Source organism: Nuphar pumila, chromosome 11, assembly GCF_984573655.1.
Source record: "Nuphar pumila chromosome 11, dmNupPumi1.hap1.1, whole genome shotgun sequence".
NCBI classification, from domain to species: domain Eukaryota; kingdom Viridiplantae; phylum Streptophyta; class Magnoliopsida; order Nymphaeales; family Nymphaeaceae; genus Nuphar; species Nuphar pumila.
In genome coordinates, this window is record NC_143259.1 from 96946994 (window position 1) to 96961226 (window position 14233).

The 14233-nt window shown below is 36.8% G+C and overlaps 1 long non-coding RNA gene across 1 annotated transcript; it reads left to right on the forward strand.

Annotated features, from left to right (window-relative positions):
• The first annotated feature begins 641 nt into the window (after nucleotides 1-641).
• LOC149822565 (uncharacterized) lies at nucleotides 642-13578 on the forward strand. Its single transcript, XR_016426229.1, has 5 exons — nucleotides 642-1097; nucleotides 1249-1375; nucleotides 10618-10726; nucleotides 10931-11183; nucleotides 11491-13578. It is a non-coding gene; the product is annotated as an uncharacterized LOC149822565 (long non-coding RNA).
• Nucleotides 13579-14233: the final 655 nt, after the last annotated feature.

Genomic DNA, 14233 nt, shown 5'->3' on the forward strand with positions numbered 1-14233 from the left:
CACAAGTCATGGGCTGTAAAGGCCCAAAGACCTTTCTATTTTCACCGTTTTCCTTTTTATGGACATTTTTGTTAATTGATGGTTAAGTTTTCTAATTTTTCTGCCAAGATTATTGACATGATTAAGTTACTGGTTCATCATACATTTATATTCTGTTATGAGGAACATATCTTCTACATTTTACTCTAACCAGCTTGTACCCTCTTCCCAGGTTTTGAATAACTTCAAAACTTTTTGATCCGTACCCATGACAAATGATAGATTTAGTTCCCTTCTTAATGGCTCTCAAATTATTCTTCCATTCAAATATAAATTTACATCTCATTCATTTCAAAATCTAGCAGCATTTCATGGTCATTATATGTGAGGACACTGTTGGAGGGAAATAGCCCAACTTTGTACAAGCCTTGGTGACGCAAGGCTTGATTGAAGGGTGATGTCAATGCAGTTTCTGAATCAGATTTCTAGTATTGTGCCTTGGTGTAAAACCTACGAAAAAAAAAAACTTTGTGTCGGACCCGGGTCAAGTCCGGACCCGAACCGCCCCCCCCCAGTCGATTTAAAGGTGTCGGGGGTTAGGGTTTCGGAAACCCTTCCCCCCTTCTCTTCTCGCCGCAGTCACCCTGCTAGCCTCTCTCTGCCCTCGCGCTCCGGCGAACTCAGCCGACGCCCCCCGACGCCGCCCCGAGTTCCACCTTTCGGAGGCCTTTCCGGCGACCTCCCCTTTTCCCCCTGCGCCGCCTCTTCTCCCACCTCGCCCGACGCCCCCTCGCCGGGCAGCCGACCGCGGCCGGCACCCCCACTCACTCTCCTCTCCCTTTTTCCGGCCACCTGACGCCGGCGACCCGGAGCACACCCTCTCCGTCCCTCGCCCTCCTCCCCCGCAGCCTTTCCCCTGCGAACTCCGGCATCATCGCCGCCGACCCTCCTACCTCTCTCACTGTTACCCCCTCCCTCTCCAGCAGCCTTGCCGCCCCCCTTCCGCCGCGCACCCGACCTAGGCCGACACCCCCGTCCGGACATCCCCTTTCCCCCTCTTTTCCGCTCGTGTTCCGGGCATCCCCGACGCCTTACCCCCGTCTCCGGTGACGTCGCAGGTAACCCTTCCCCCTCGCTGTCTTCTCCCTATTCGTTCTTTCCTTTTTAGGCAGGCCGGCAGGGGCGACCCCCCTGCCGCCTGTCTCTTTCCTGCAGTTTGTCCCTTGTCGGCAGGGGCTTTTGCCCCCTGACTTTTTTCCCCTACGATAGGCAGGCAGAGGCTTCGTCCCCTGCAGCTTGTTTTTTCGGCGACCGGGCAGGGACTTCCCCCCTGCAGCCTCCTCGGTCTTCGGCAGTCTGGGGTTTTACCCCTGCCCCTTCTTCGCTACAGACAGAGGTTTGCCCCCTGTCTCAGCCGCCTGTCTACATTTATTTTCTATCTTTATGTTTTTACTTTTATTTTTTGTCTTCGCAGTGCTCGATGTGCACTGGCTTATTTTCTGCATTTACTTCTGTCTTTTACTTTTTTACATTTACTTTACTCGTGTTGCCACAATTTATGTGCCTAGGCTTTGCTATCACATTTTTTGCTATTCATTACTTTTGTTCTGAGCTGCCGCACCTGATGCAATGTCTTGCTTCCTGTGTTTCTTCCAATGCAAGCCTCAAAGGGCTTGCAGGTGCACGTACCATTTTTTGCTCTTTTCGAAGAGACAAGAAATTACATACCAGTGCTTTAGTCTTGAGAGAAAGGGTTGTCCCTGTGCGGATTACAAACTTCTGGAGTGCGCGGCCATGCATAATAAGCTAGCATTTTTCTTTAAGTTGCTAGTTGCAGTTAGCTTCCACCTGAGTCAGTTTAGTTGGGAGAAATGTTTGGATCTGCGGCGATCCTAAGCCTTGCATGATACTTCTATGTTTAAGACTAAGCATGAACTTACTTACACAAACTGTGTGTTGGGTTATCTTATGAGAAACCCATGCTTACTATCATAGTCGTACATTTAGACAAGGGTGATATGTTATATTATGATGACTAGCATGAGAGGTCGAGGAAACCTTGAAGCGTGCAATGAATACATTTGTTGAAACATACCAAAATGTTATGCTTTCACAGGTAAGATGCTTGAGTGGGTTTAAAGGATCAGAGCATTAGAATGAGGCAACAGTTAAGTAACCCCTATCGTGCCCATTCGCCTCTTGCGGTTCATAAAGAGAGATGATGGATGATACAAAAACTCTGATGGACATGTTAACAACGACCTCACAAGCAAATAACTTGGCTTCTTCTATCATCGGAGTTTGGGGAAATGGACTATCCAAAATTATCTTAGGTGGTAGCTCCCATGGACTTTTGCAGAAGTTGGATACATCCTTTAAACAAGTGACCTTTGTGGAATTCTCTCTCGGTCATTGGCCGTCCTCTTAGGAGCGGACTTAGCTAGTTATCTGGGGTATCATAAAATACATAGCATAACAAACCCCTGGTTCAGTCTTGACTGTTTCTACATTTCGTATATGTGCGTACCCACAGAGCAGCTAATATCAAAATAATAAATATCTTGCTCACAGCATTTGTCGGCTCGAGTCTCTTATGATTAGTAAAACTACTTGTTATGCAATTGTTTACAGCTCATAATCTATGAACTGTTTACAACTTATGACTAATGTAACTGCTTATCTTGTGATTAAATGAATTGCTTGTTGTGCAATTGCTTATAACTTGTGATTTATGAACTACTTACACTTTGTGATTAATAGAATTGCCTGATGTGCAATTGCTTGCATCTTATGATTAATGTATCTATTTGTGAAATTATGCATGTCTTATGATTAATAAACTTACCTTATGATAGTTAATAGTTCACTTGATTTTATAATTAATTGATTATTTCAGTTTCATATTGTCTTGTGCACTTATTAGTTTTTCATGAAACTAACTCATTTTATGGGTATAAGTGAAGATTAGGGTTACGAGATGGGCGATGATGTGATGGTATTAAGATGCGACTCTTTCTTTGACGTTTCGCTGCTAAGAACATATCTGTAATTTTGCATAAAGGTTTTCTTGAAAATTCACCTTTTGTATAAACTTAAAATTATTAAAACTGCATTACTTTTAAATCTATTTGGTTTTGAATGTACGGAGTTTTAAATTCGTTGTATAAAGGAAACGGTTTCGCAAGTAATGCGCCTAAGGTTCGTTGACTTGTTTTCAAAAATACCATTTTTTCGTTGAATCACTATTTAAAACTTTGATAAAGGCTTTCAAAATTTTCCTAAAAGTTATAAGTCCAAGATTTTTTGGGCATTACACTTGGAGTTATGAAAATTCCTACAAAAACTTTATGATGAAAGGGAGACTCTTGAGAGTGTGCAACCGCTTCTTAAATTTGGACGAATAACATTACTTAAGGTGACACGTATGCACAAAGGCACAAATGAACACTCACACAAGTGCACGAAGGCACATATACAAATGCACAAAAATGAAAATAGAATCTCTTATTGAATCACAAAGGAGAACTTTACACAAGCTTAAAATACAATGAAGGGGAGATCTTGTATTTATAAAACACAAGGGAGGGCCATTGGAGAGGCTCCCTCATGTGCTCGTTGGAGCCCCTCCAATGGTCATATTATTGACCATTGGAGGGTCCCAACGTTCAAATGGGGTGGGCCCCTCCAAGGCTAAAAGCTAAAATAAAAAAAAAATAGAGAAAAGAAAAAGTAAAATTTACATACATATTCTTGAAAAGGAATATGCGTAAAATAGGAGGAAAAGGTATATTTACCCTTATCGGGTATTAATATATATTTACATATATATATTTATTAAATATAAATGAATATGTATCTTTTTATATGTATAAATATATATAGGCGATACAATTTAACACCCCCTTAAACTTAAGGCGTAATGATCGAAAGTTTGCCAAAATGGAAGTTGAATCTTGGAGAGCATAACACCTTGGTGAAGAAGTCTGCCAATTGATATTCTGATGTTACGTAAGGAAAATTTATAATTCTTTTCAGATATTCTTCTCTAACATAGTGACAATCCATCTCAATATGCTTTGTGCGCTCATGAATTGTGTGATTTTTTGCAATATAAATTGCACTTTTATTATCACAACACAACTTTGCTGACTCTTAAAATGTAATTACATATCTTCCAACAACTGTCGAATCTAAACGATTTTCATGGTAGTAGTTGCCATGACTCGGTATTCTGCTTCGGTAGATGATGACACCTTTTTGTTGCTTCTTGCATCTTCTAAGAGATCAATGAGTCTCTTAAAAATACAAGAACTAGTGGTGAAGTGACAATTATTTGGGTCACCTTCTCAATCAGAGTCAACCTCCTCAATCAGAGTCAGTATAAGCTATTAAATTTAATTCAAAAGAAGAAGAAGATAGAAATACTGCCTTATTCAATGATCCCTTTATATATCTGATGATCCAGAGAATTGCAATCATATGAACTTATGTAGGTGCATGTTGAGATTGACTTGCAATATGAACATGTGAAATATCTGGTCTAGTTATACTAAGATACATTAGCGATCTAACAAGGAGATCTTTGTACTAACTATCTAAGGAGTTTCACAAATTTCATTATAGTAATTCTTGACCTGTCGATAATCTCAAATGCAAGTTTAGTTTGAGATAAAAAATAACCTCTATAAGAATAGACAACTTCAATGCCAAGAAATACGTTAGGAATCCCAAGTCAGACATTTTAAATTTATCTTTTAGTATAGATTTTATGCTCTTAATTCCCTTAGTATCATCATCTGATGATATTAGCATATCATCAACGTACAACGATAAAATCACTATCCCTGCATTGAAATTCCTGACAAACAAAGCTGAGCCATTGAAACATGATAAAAAACCATTTTTCAACATTACCTTATTAAATCCATCGTACCAAGCCTTGGGGGCTTGTTTATAAACCATAAAGAGCTTTTCGTAGATGAAACACATTAACCTTAAGAATCTCCATATATGGAGGAGCATCCATATAGGCTTTTTCGTTAAGATCACCATTCAAAAAGACATTTTTAACATCCATTCGATAAATGTTTCATTTCTTAATTTAGGCAATGATAATGGGACATTTAACAATAACCATACGCCCAACGGGGGCAAATGTCACATTATAGTCGATTTCATATTCTTGACTATATCCTTTGGCAACTAGACGCTCTTTATACCTTTTAAGAGATCCATCACTCTTGGTTTTGACCTTAAAAACCCATCTACATCCCTATAGTTTTCTTACCACTAGGAAGATTTTGAAGTTTCCATGTTTTAGCTTTCCTAAGAGATCTAAGTTCGTTATCCATAGCTTCTTTTCATTCAACACTCTTCTTGGCTTCTTCAAAATTTTTAGGTTCCACATATGAGTGAATGAGACTAAGACAAGCTTGATACAACAACAACAACAACAACTACGCCTTCATCCTAAAACAATTGGGGTCGGCGATATGAACCAAAAAAGAAAATCATTCTGGGTCTATATTTAGGAAAAAAAGAATCATATGATATAAACCTAGAATGAACTTTTGTAGTTCTTTCAGTTCTTCGAGGGTTTTCATCATGTGAATAGGTAGATTCACTAGGTTCACTATATTTCTCATTAGATGTCCTTTATTCAATATGATGATTGGTAGATGGATGAGAAGAGTTGTCATTTTCTTCTACTTCATTATCACTATTATATGCAAATTCATCGTCACTAGAAATATCATCATTCGTAGATAATAAGTCAAACAAGAAAGAGTAGTCCACATTTTCTTTGTGAGATTTACATTTTCTATGTGAGATTCACATTTTTCAAAACCACTAATGTTTTCCAAAAAAGTCACATTCCTTGAAACATATAATTTGTCATTTTTAATATCATAGCATTGAAACCCTTTTTGGGTTTCAGAATATCCAAGAACTGCTCAAGGAATGACTTTTGGTGATAGTTTGCCATTTTTATCCGTTAGAACAAAACATTTGCATCCAAAAATTCTCAACCTATTATAGTCGGGTTCCTTTTGATATAACATTTCAAAAGGTGGATTTTTATTTAAATTTTTGGATGAAAGTCGATTTCTGAGATAAATGGATGCAAGAGCCGCTTCAGTCCAAAATCTTTTTGGAATATTTTGAGAGATAAGTAATGTTCTAGTGATTTCAATAATATGCCTATGTTTTTTTTCGGCTAACTTATTTGTTGAGGTGTTTTAGGACAAGACTTTTGATGAACAATTCCATAATTTTTAAGATAACTTTTGAATTCATTTGAAAGATATTCACCTTCAGAATCTATCTTAAGAATCTTTAGGTTTTCATTAAATTGATTTTTAATCATGTGATATGCTTTAAATGATGCAAAAACCTCATGTTTGTGTTTAAGAAAGTATATCCAACAATATCTAGAGTAATTATTAACAAAAAACCCTTCTTTTGATATAACGGGTGTCGGTCCCCATACGTTCGAATGAACAAGTTCAAACAATTGGTTGTAATCATAGATCTTTGTTCAGAAGACAAACTTCTCATTTTTCCAAGTATACAATCATTACAAGTGAGATTGCTTTTACACAGATTTTTGACAAAATGTAAATAAGAAAGTTTGGTGACATTGGGATGCCCAAGTCTTTTGTGCCAAACATTTATATCCTTATGTTGGGCAACATTACAAAAAAAAGTTCTTTGGTATTTGAAGAGAGTCCATGTAGTATAGATCTCTCTTTATAGAGCCTTCCCCAATCAATTTTTCTGACCGACGATCCTGTAGCCAACATTTATTAGATGAAAATTTTATGTCACATCCATGGTCCGAGAGTTGAGGGTCCGAACGCAAATTTAAATTTAATTTTGGTATAAATCTAATTTTGAGAATAAAAAAACCTTGTTTTTCAAAATTTTCTATTATTTTAATTTCAAGAGAAGTGCCATCCGCAGTTGAAACAAAAGATATAGATATAGTTTTTGAATATTTGGAAAGAGAGAAAATATTTTGAGACATGAAATGAGGCACCCGAATCTAAAAGCCAAGAAGTGTTACTAGGAGAAGAGAATGTTGACATGGTGACCCTGGAGATAGATCCTTTGAGAAGAGGTTGTAAAGCTTTCACGATTTGACTTAGAGAAAGAGCTCCACTGCCGTGGGTGGATGAACCATCTTCCTTATGCGGTTGAAATGTGGTGGACATAGCCACCATCTTCTTCCGTTTGGACACACCGGTTTGATATGCCCGGGCTCTTTATAAAACATGAGATATAATTTTGCTATAGTCTCTTCCTTGATATCTTCTGTTTTATCCACTATTTTCTCTTGCCCCTTGATTTTGATTTTTAAAATGAGAAGGTTTGTATGCTTTTAAGTTGTTCCCAGGTCTAGAAACGACAAACTCTTTCATTTTCTTCTTGGTTTGAAGGTGTTGCAAGAACACTCGAATTGGTCTTGCTCATACCGATACGAGTTTCTTCTCCACTTAATTTATTTAGAACATCTTCAAGTGGTGGAGAAGTGGAGGATAGAAGAGATCATATTTGTTCAAATTTGAGTGTAAGCTCCTTCAAAAAATTAAAAAATCGATCTTCTAATTGCTTGTGTCGAAGCTCAATGGCTTTCCCACTCCATTTTGGTTCAAGAATAGCAAGCTCATACCAAATAGAGGATAATTCAGCCAAATATTACTTAATAGTCTATTCGCCTTGTTGAAGGGTCAAAGCATTTTTTTGAAGATAATATTTGTGGGACAAATCCCTTGAATTGTACATCCTTTTAAGGTATACCCATACTTGAGATGCCTTCTTAAACTTTAAAATATTTGCATTGATTCGGGTTTCAACCGAAGAGAAAATCCATGAAAGGATTTTATAATTCTTCATTTCCCATTCCTCATGCTTCTTGTTGTACTCTTTAAAAGCTTTTTCTCTTTCTTCCCATCAAGAACCTTAATCTCACCTTTTTCAATAGTGGTGATTTTACGTTCGGGTTCGAGGATAGTGCCTTTGACATAGCTCCAAAGGCCTTTTTCTTTAATATGAGCTTCCATATTGCCGGCCCAAACATGATAGTTGGACTCATTGAGCTTAAATCCGAGAGAAAAGTGAGAATCCTTTTCTCCAATGGAAGTGCCTTCATCAGAAAGAAAAGAGTTCAAACAAATTGAAAACTTACCACAATAGATTTTCTTTTGAGCTGACCAGATGTATTGCATTATCTGGGGAGTGATTTGCAAGAGCTCCTTGAGCCAAAAGAAAGAGAGAAGAAGATAGGCAAATTCTTTGAGGTGACCACCAAAATGATGCAATACCCGAGCTCTTCTTCTAGAGACCAAGCTCTGATACCATGTAAAAATGTCTACAATGACACTGTGTGCACAAAGTCACAATATCTTTAATGTGACACGTATGCACAAAGGCACAAATGAACACTCACACAAGTGTACAAAGGCACGGATACAAATGCACAAAAATAAAAATAGACTCTCTTATTGAATCACAAAGGAGAGCATTACAAAAGCTTAAAATACAATGAAGGGGAGATCCCCTATTTATAAGAGATAAGGGAGGGCCATTGGAGGGGCTCTCACATGTGATCATTGGAGCCCCTCCAATGGTCATATTATTGACCGTTGAAGGGGCCCAACGTTCACATGGGGTGGGCCCCTCCAAGGCTAAAAGCTAAAATAAAAAAACAAAAGAATAGAGAAGAAAAAGTAAAATTTACATACATATTCACGAAAAGAATGTGCATAAAATAGGAGGAAAATACAAATTTACCCTTATAAGGTATTGATATATATTTATATATATACATAAGTAGATAGATACATATACGTATGTATTTATGAAATATATATGTATATGTATCTCTCTCTATATAAAAATATATATAGGCGATACAATTTAACAAAACGAACCATTGCTCCTCTAGCTGTGCGAGCGGACCTCCTCCACCTGAGCGAGCTATTGCCGCTCTCCTCTATCTTCTTCTTCGTTGGCCATTTTCAGGTCTCTCTTCCCCCTTGCTTCTTTGGTTGGGGTCTTTGTCCCTTCTCTCACTATATTTGTTCTCCTCTTCAGTGTGGTGAGTGAGTGGAGAAGAACAGGGCAAGGGGAAGCGGGAGCCCTTCTCTCTCTCTCTCTCCTTTGGTTGGGGCTTCCATCCTCTCTAGACTCCATCTCTTCTCACTATCTTTGTTCTCCTCCTCTCTAAAGTGAGTGAAGAAGAACAGGGTAAAGGGAAGCTCTGATACCATGTTAGATTTTCAATATTGAAGTTGTTCACGCGTGAGAGCTGAGAAACAGAGAGAGAGAGAAAGGGAGAGAGAAGCTGCAGAGAAAAATCGATACCTTCTTATCTTAGGGTCGGTTGCTGTGTAAACTCATTTATATTAACATGCTATTACAAAGATTAGGGTACTAAAGTACCCTCATTACAATAAAGTAAATTACACAATGCCATTAATGAGAAGTTAATGATCACAGGTCCGGATCTCCAGATCCGTGACCCGTAACAGGGGGAAAACATTTCTTTTCAAGCCCCTCATCTCTCTCTTTTCTTCTTCTTCTTCTCTCTTGTTGGGGCAGAACAAGGGAAGGGAAAGCAAAACCAATTCTTTAAGGGTTTTTTGTTTTTTCATTGAGAATTTTAAGTTTTTTTTAGTTAACTAGCTTGATATGTTTATTTCAGTTTTAAAGCAAAACTGAATAGTCTTTGCTTCTATGACTTTGTGTTTTTTTATATTGATTTTTATTTTGTTTTGATTCCTCACTGTGTGGCTTTGAGTTTTTTATATTGATTTTCATTTTGTTTTGATTCATCACCGTGTAACTGTGTTCTTTATATTGATTTTCATTTTGTTTTGATTTTATATTGTTTTATTCCTCATAGGCACTAAATTCTAACTTTCTCCATTTTTGCAATCACAGGATAAATTCTTCTACATGTTTTTTCCAACATTATCAAACACAAGATAAATTCTCCTTGGGGCAAAATCTTCTGGAAGTTTTTATCATGGAAGTAAAAAATCACCAAGCTAGAATTTATCTCCAACAACCAAACATACCCTTATGAACATATAAATAAAAGGAAAAGGACAAAGATTGCCCACAAGCCTATACAAAGGCAATATAATGAAAAAGAATAGCTCTTGAAAGCATTAATACAAGACCTAGTTTTTAAACCATCAAGACTATGCCCCGTCAAAGGTTTGTTTGTTTGTCCTATTTGCATTGCCTGCTTATGGTTAGTATTAAAGTTGTCCAGTTTAAGTTTTCACAGATGGCTCAGTTTGTTCAAAATAATGTTGAATATATCCCAACAGAAATGGCTGGTCCATTTCAAATTATTCATTATAAGGAGCAGTGAATAATGTAGTCGGAAATAAATTCTGCTGTGAAGTGCAATTGCTTCATTTTCTTCTTAACTGTGGTAACTGTTGTAACTTTTAATTTTGTTTTGGTTAATGATAAGGCAAGTGCATATTAGTAGCCTTGGTTTAGTTATTATTTTTTTCTATGGAGATTATAATATCTATTCTAGTGATTTAAGCTTTTGATTTATGAAACACTCTCAACTGTACTGGATTAGGACCACCTAATAACATGATTATTTGTTTACAGGAGTGTCCTGTTGGTACATATAAAGATGTTGATGGCTCAGATCCCTCACTTTGTACTCCTTCCTCACTTGAATCTTTCCCCAACCGTGCAGTTTATGTATATGTTAGGGGTAAATCTTTTTTATGCAGCTGCATTCTCATTTTCTCATACTTGTCAGTAGCAGTTAAATGTTCCACTTTCAAATCAAAATATAAATCTGTTCTTGTCATTCACTGTCATATGCAAATGATTTTCATGATCTGAGACTCGTAAAGTAGCTGCTTAACGTTCATGGAACCTTTTTCTTGTGGCTGTACTATGCACTTTTATGCAGGTGGTGTTTCTCAACCTTCTTGCCCATACAAATGTCTTTCGGACAAATATAGGACGCCAAACTGCTATACTCCACTTGAAGAACCTGTACATAAATTTGGAGGGCCATGATTATTTGGGATTCTTCTGACATTCAGTTTCGTACTATCAGCAGTTCTGTTAAGTGCGTAACACCTGGAAGTTCTTATAGACACATGAACTACAATAAATCCCAGCTTCATCACTCATTGCCTCATCTCCTGTCTCTAATAGAGGTATCGTTGATTGCCTCTCTAGGTTCAAGCTGTTATGTTGTTTAAGAGCTTGAGGTTCTTTGGAGGTTTTCTGAATGCATGATTATTCTCACAAAAAAATTGTTGTGACTTGGCTTTTAACTAAACACAGAATCATGTACACAATGTATTTCATGGGTCCAAATACCTTTAGTGAACCGTGGCATCTCCCTCATTCTGCACCTGATGCTATTCTTGAGATTGTGTATGGATGAGTATTTTCATGTAGACAGAATTTATAAGTTTTGTATGTCCATGGTCTCTCCTGATTGGCCATCAATATCCACAGGTATGAGGATGCCTTCAACAGATTCATTGGTGACATTAACTGCATTGCTGCATATGAGTGGTGGGAAGGTTCAGTGCATAGTATTCTTTCTATGTTGACTTATCCATGTGGTTGGTCATGGAAACAATGGCGTCGAAGAAAGAAGATTCATTGCTTGCAGGAACATGTTAAATCAAAATATGATTATTTTTGTCTCTGTTCATGTTGTTCACAAGCTCTTTACAATGGGATGAAGGTATAGTATGCTTTCCTTCACTGCCTTTGTGATTTGCGAAACAGTTCCCTAGCAGACAATGTGATGATATAAAGCAAAGGTTTTATCCAACTAAATAAATTATTACCACATATCAGATGCCATGTGTTATAGCCGGATGTCGTCCTTGGACTTATACCATGCTGTTGAACAATAGAAATCACCTTTTTCTAAACCTTAATAATTTTGATAGGCTGCTCTTACTCTTAGTGTGGATCATAGATGAATACAAACTTGAGATAGACTATAAAGTAGCTCATTTGTTACTGAAAGCCATGTTGGTAGGAGTTTGTGGGATATGGAATTACATATGATGGATGGTGTGTTGAAAGGATATCTGGATTTCTTGTTATGTCAAAAGTTGGTAGTGAAATAGATGTTTGTAGAGATGTAAATGGTTTGGATTAGGTCAGATATGCCCAATACCATGTCCAGTTAATTGGAGTCAGTGTCAGATTCAAATTCAGTTATAGAAAAGCTGTATCAGAATTTTTACATGTAATCATGGATATCCGCAAAATCTGAATATCTGGTGGATTCAGTAGCAAAATTAATAATTATATCCAAATCCAATTATAATCAGACATGGTTTTGGCTTACTAAATCTGATTAGACCAGAGTTGTCAGTCGAGAAAGCGGGAGCGAGAAGCGATACGGGAAGCGAAAGCGGGAAGCGAGGCACTTCTAAAATTTTAGGAAGCGGGAAGCGAGGCACTTCTAAAATTTTAGGAAGCGGGAAGCGATGCACTTCTAAAATTTTAGGAAGCGGGAAGCGCGAGGTCTCGGAAGCGACCTAAGAAGTGAAAAAGGAAGCGACATAGGATTCGAGTGAGAAGTGAAAGGGAAGCGAATAAGAATCGAAAGGGAAGCCAAAATGTAATTATATATTTTTATTTTATCAAAAAATAAAATTTATGTCATCATTGACAAAATAAAACATGTATCTAAGACGATAAATAATATAAGTTGCAATTATCTAACAAATGCATCATATTGCAACTGTCAAACATTTAAAAAATAATACATCAAGAGAAGATCATAATTCACATTCTTGTTGCAACCATTTAACAAATGCATGCAAACACTAAATAATGCATTAAGAAAATAAATAAATTTGATTAAAAAACGTACCTTTTTCAACGAAAGAATCAAATGACTTGTTATTTGATGTTGTGATTGTTGTAAATCTTGTGATTCTACAACATAGAAAATGAGAAATCAATAAACTCAAAGATTAGATAGAGATATGGTTAAAATTTTAAGCTATAAAGTTCTAAAGTTCTAAAGTTCATCTTCCTTATCAAAACAATTTTCTTTTTTGTCCTCAAACTGATATAGACGATCAGAAGACCCCTTGCCCTTCTTACATTGTCATTCTGAACACCACTAGATGATTCATGCTCCAAATTATACAAAGAATCATCATCGTCATCATAATTGTTGTGATCATAGCTTGTGATGGTCATTAATGATGCAATGAACATGCAAATATACCTACATCATGAAAGTATAAGAATCAACCTAAAAAACTTTAAAATTTTAAATAAGCATCATTCATAGAGGTGAAAGATCTATCTATAATATACTATGATGAAGCATCATCGTCATCATAATTGTTGTGATCATAGCTTGTGATGGTCATTAATGATGCAATGAACATGCAAATATACTTGCATCATGAAAGTATATGAATCAACCTAAAAAACTTTAAAATTTTAAATAAGCATCATTCATAGAGGTGAAAGATCTATCTATAATATATTATGATGAAGCAAACAAAATTAAAAAGAGAAAAAGAAGGGAAGTTCTTTCATAAGTTTGCATTTATGAAAAATTGTTAAACAGGAAAATAAAAAAGAATGTAGATAACAAAAGAGCTCGATTATGCAGTACATCAAGTACCAGTTTTATAAAAAGCCAAATAATTCAGATAATTTGCCACAGTTAGGAATAGGGTTAGTAAAGAAACCAAGCAGCTCATGACTAAGCTCGGGCCGGTTTGCCATGAACTCATTCATGAGCGGTTTGTATAGCTGGCAAGCCAATCCATGAGCAATTCATTCAGCTAAACAAGTTGAGCCCGAACATAAAGTGTTCAACCACTCATATATATATATATATTCTCTAACATCTGACCGTGTATTGATAATGTCATCATTGACAGCCATGTTGGGGGCCATTGATATCCAGAATGGATGGTTGATGGTGGGGATGTTAGAGCATTTTCCCATGGTGATTTGGCAGAGCATCTGATATGCTCTCGTTTTATAATGTTTTCTGTTTCCTTGAATCATGCTGCTTTTATTTCTGCAACCTTCTTCCTAAGTAAATTATCTTTTATGATTAAATTGGGCTATTAATAGCCTTTTGGCATATTAAGAGCTAGGAAGTATGAAATATATTAGCAAGTGTTGTACTGGACTTCAGAGAACAGTGTGCAGAAAGTGGAACTTTGCTACCAATGGGGGTTTCGCTTGTCTGGTAGCAGCA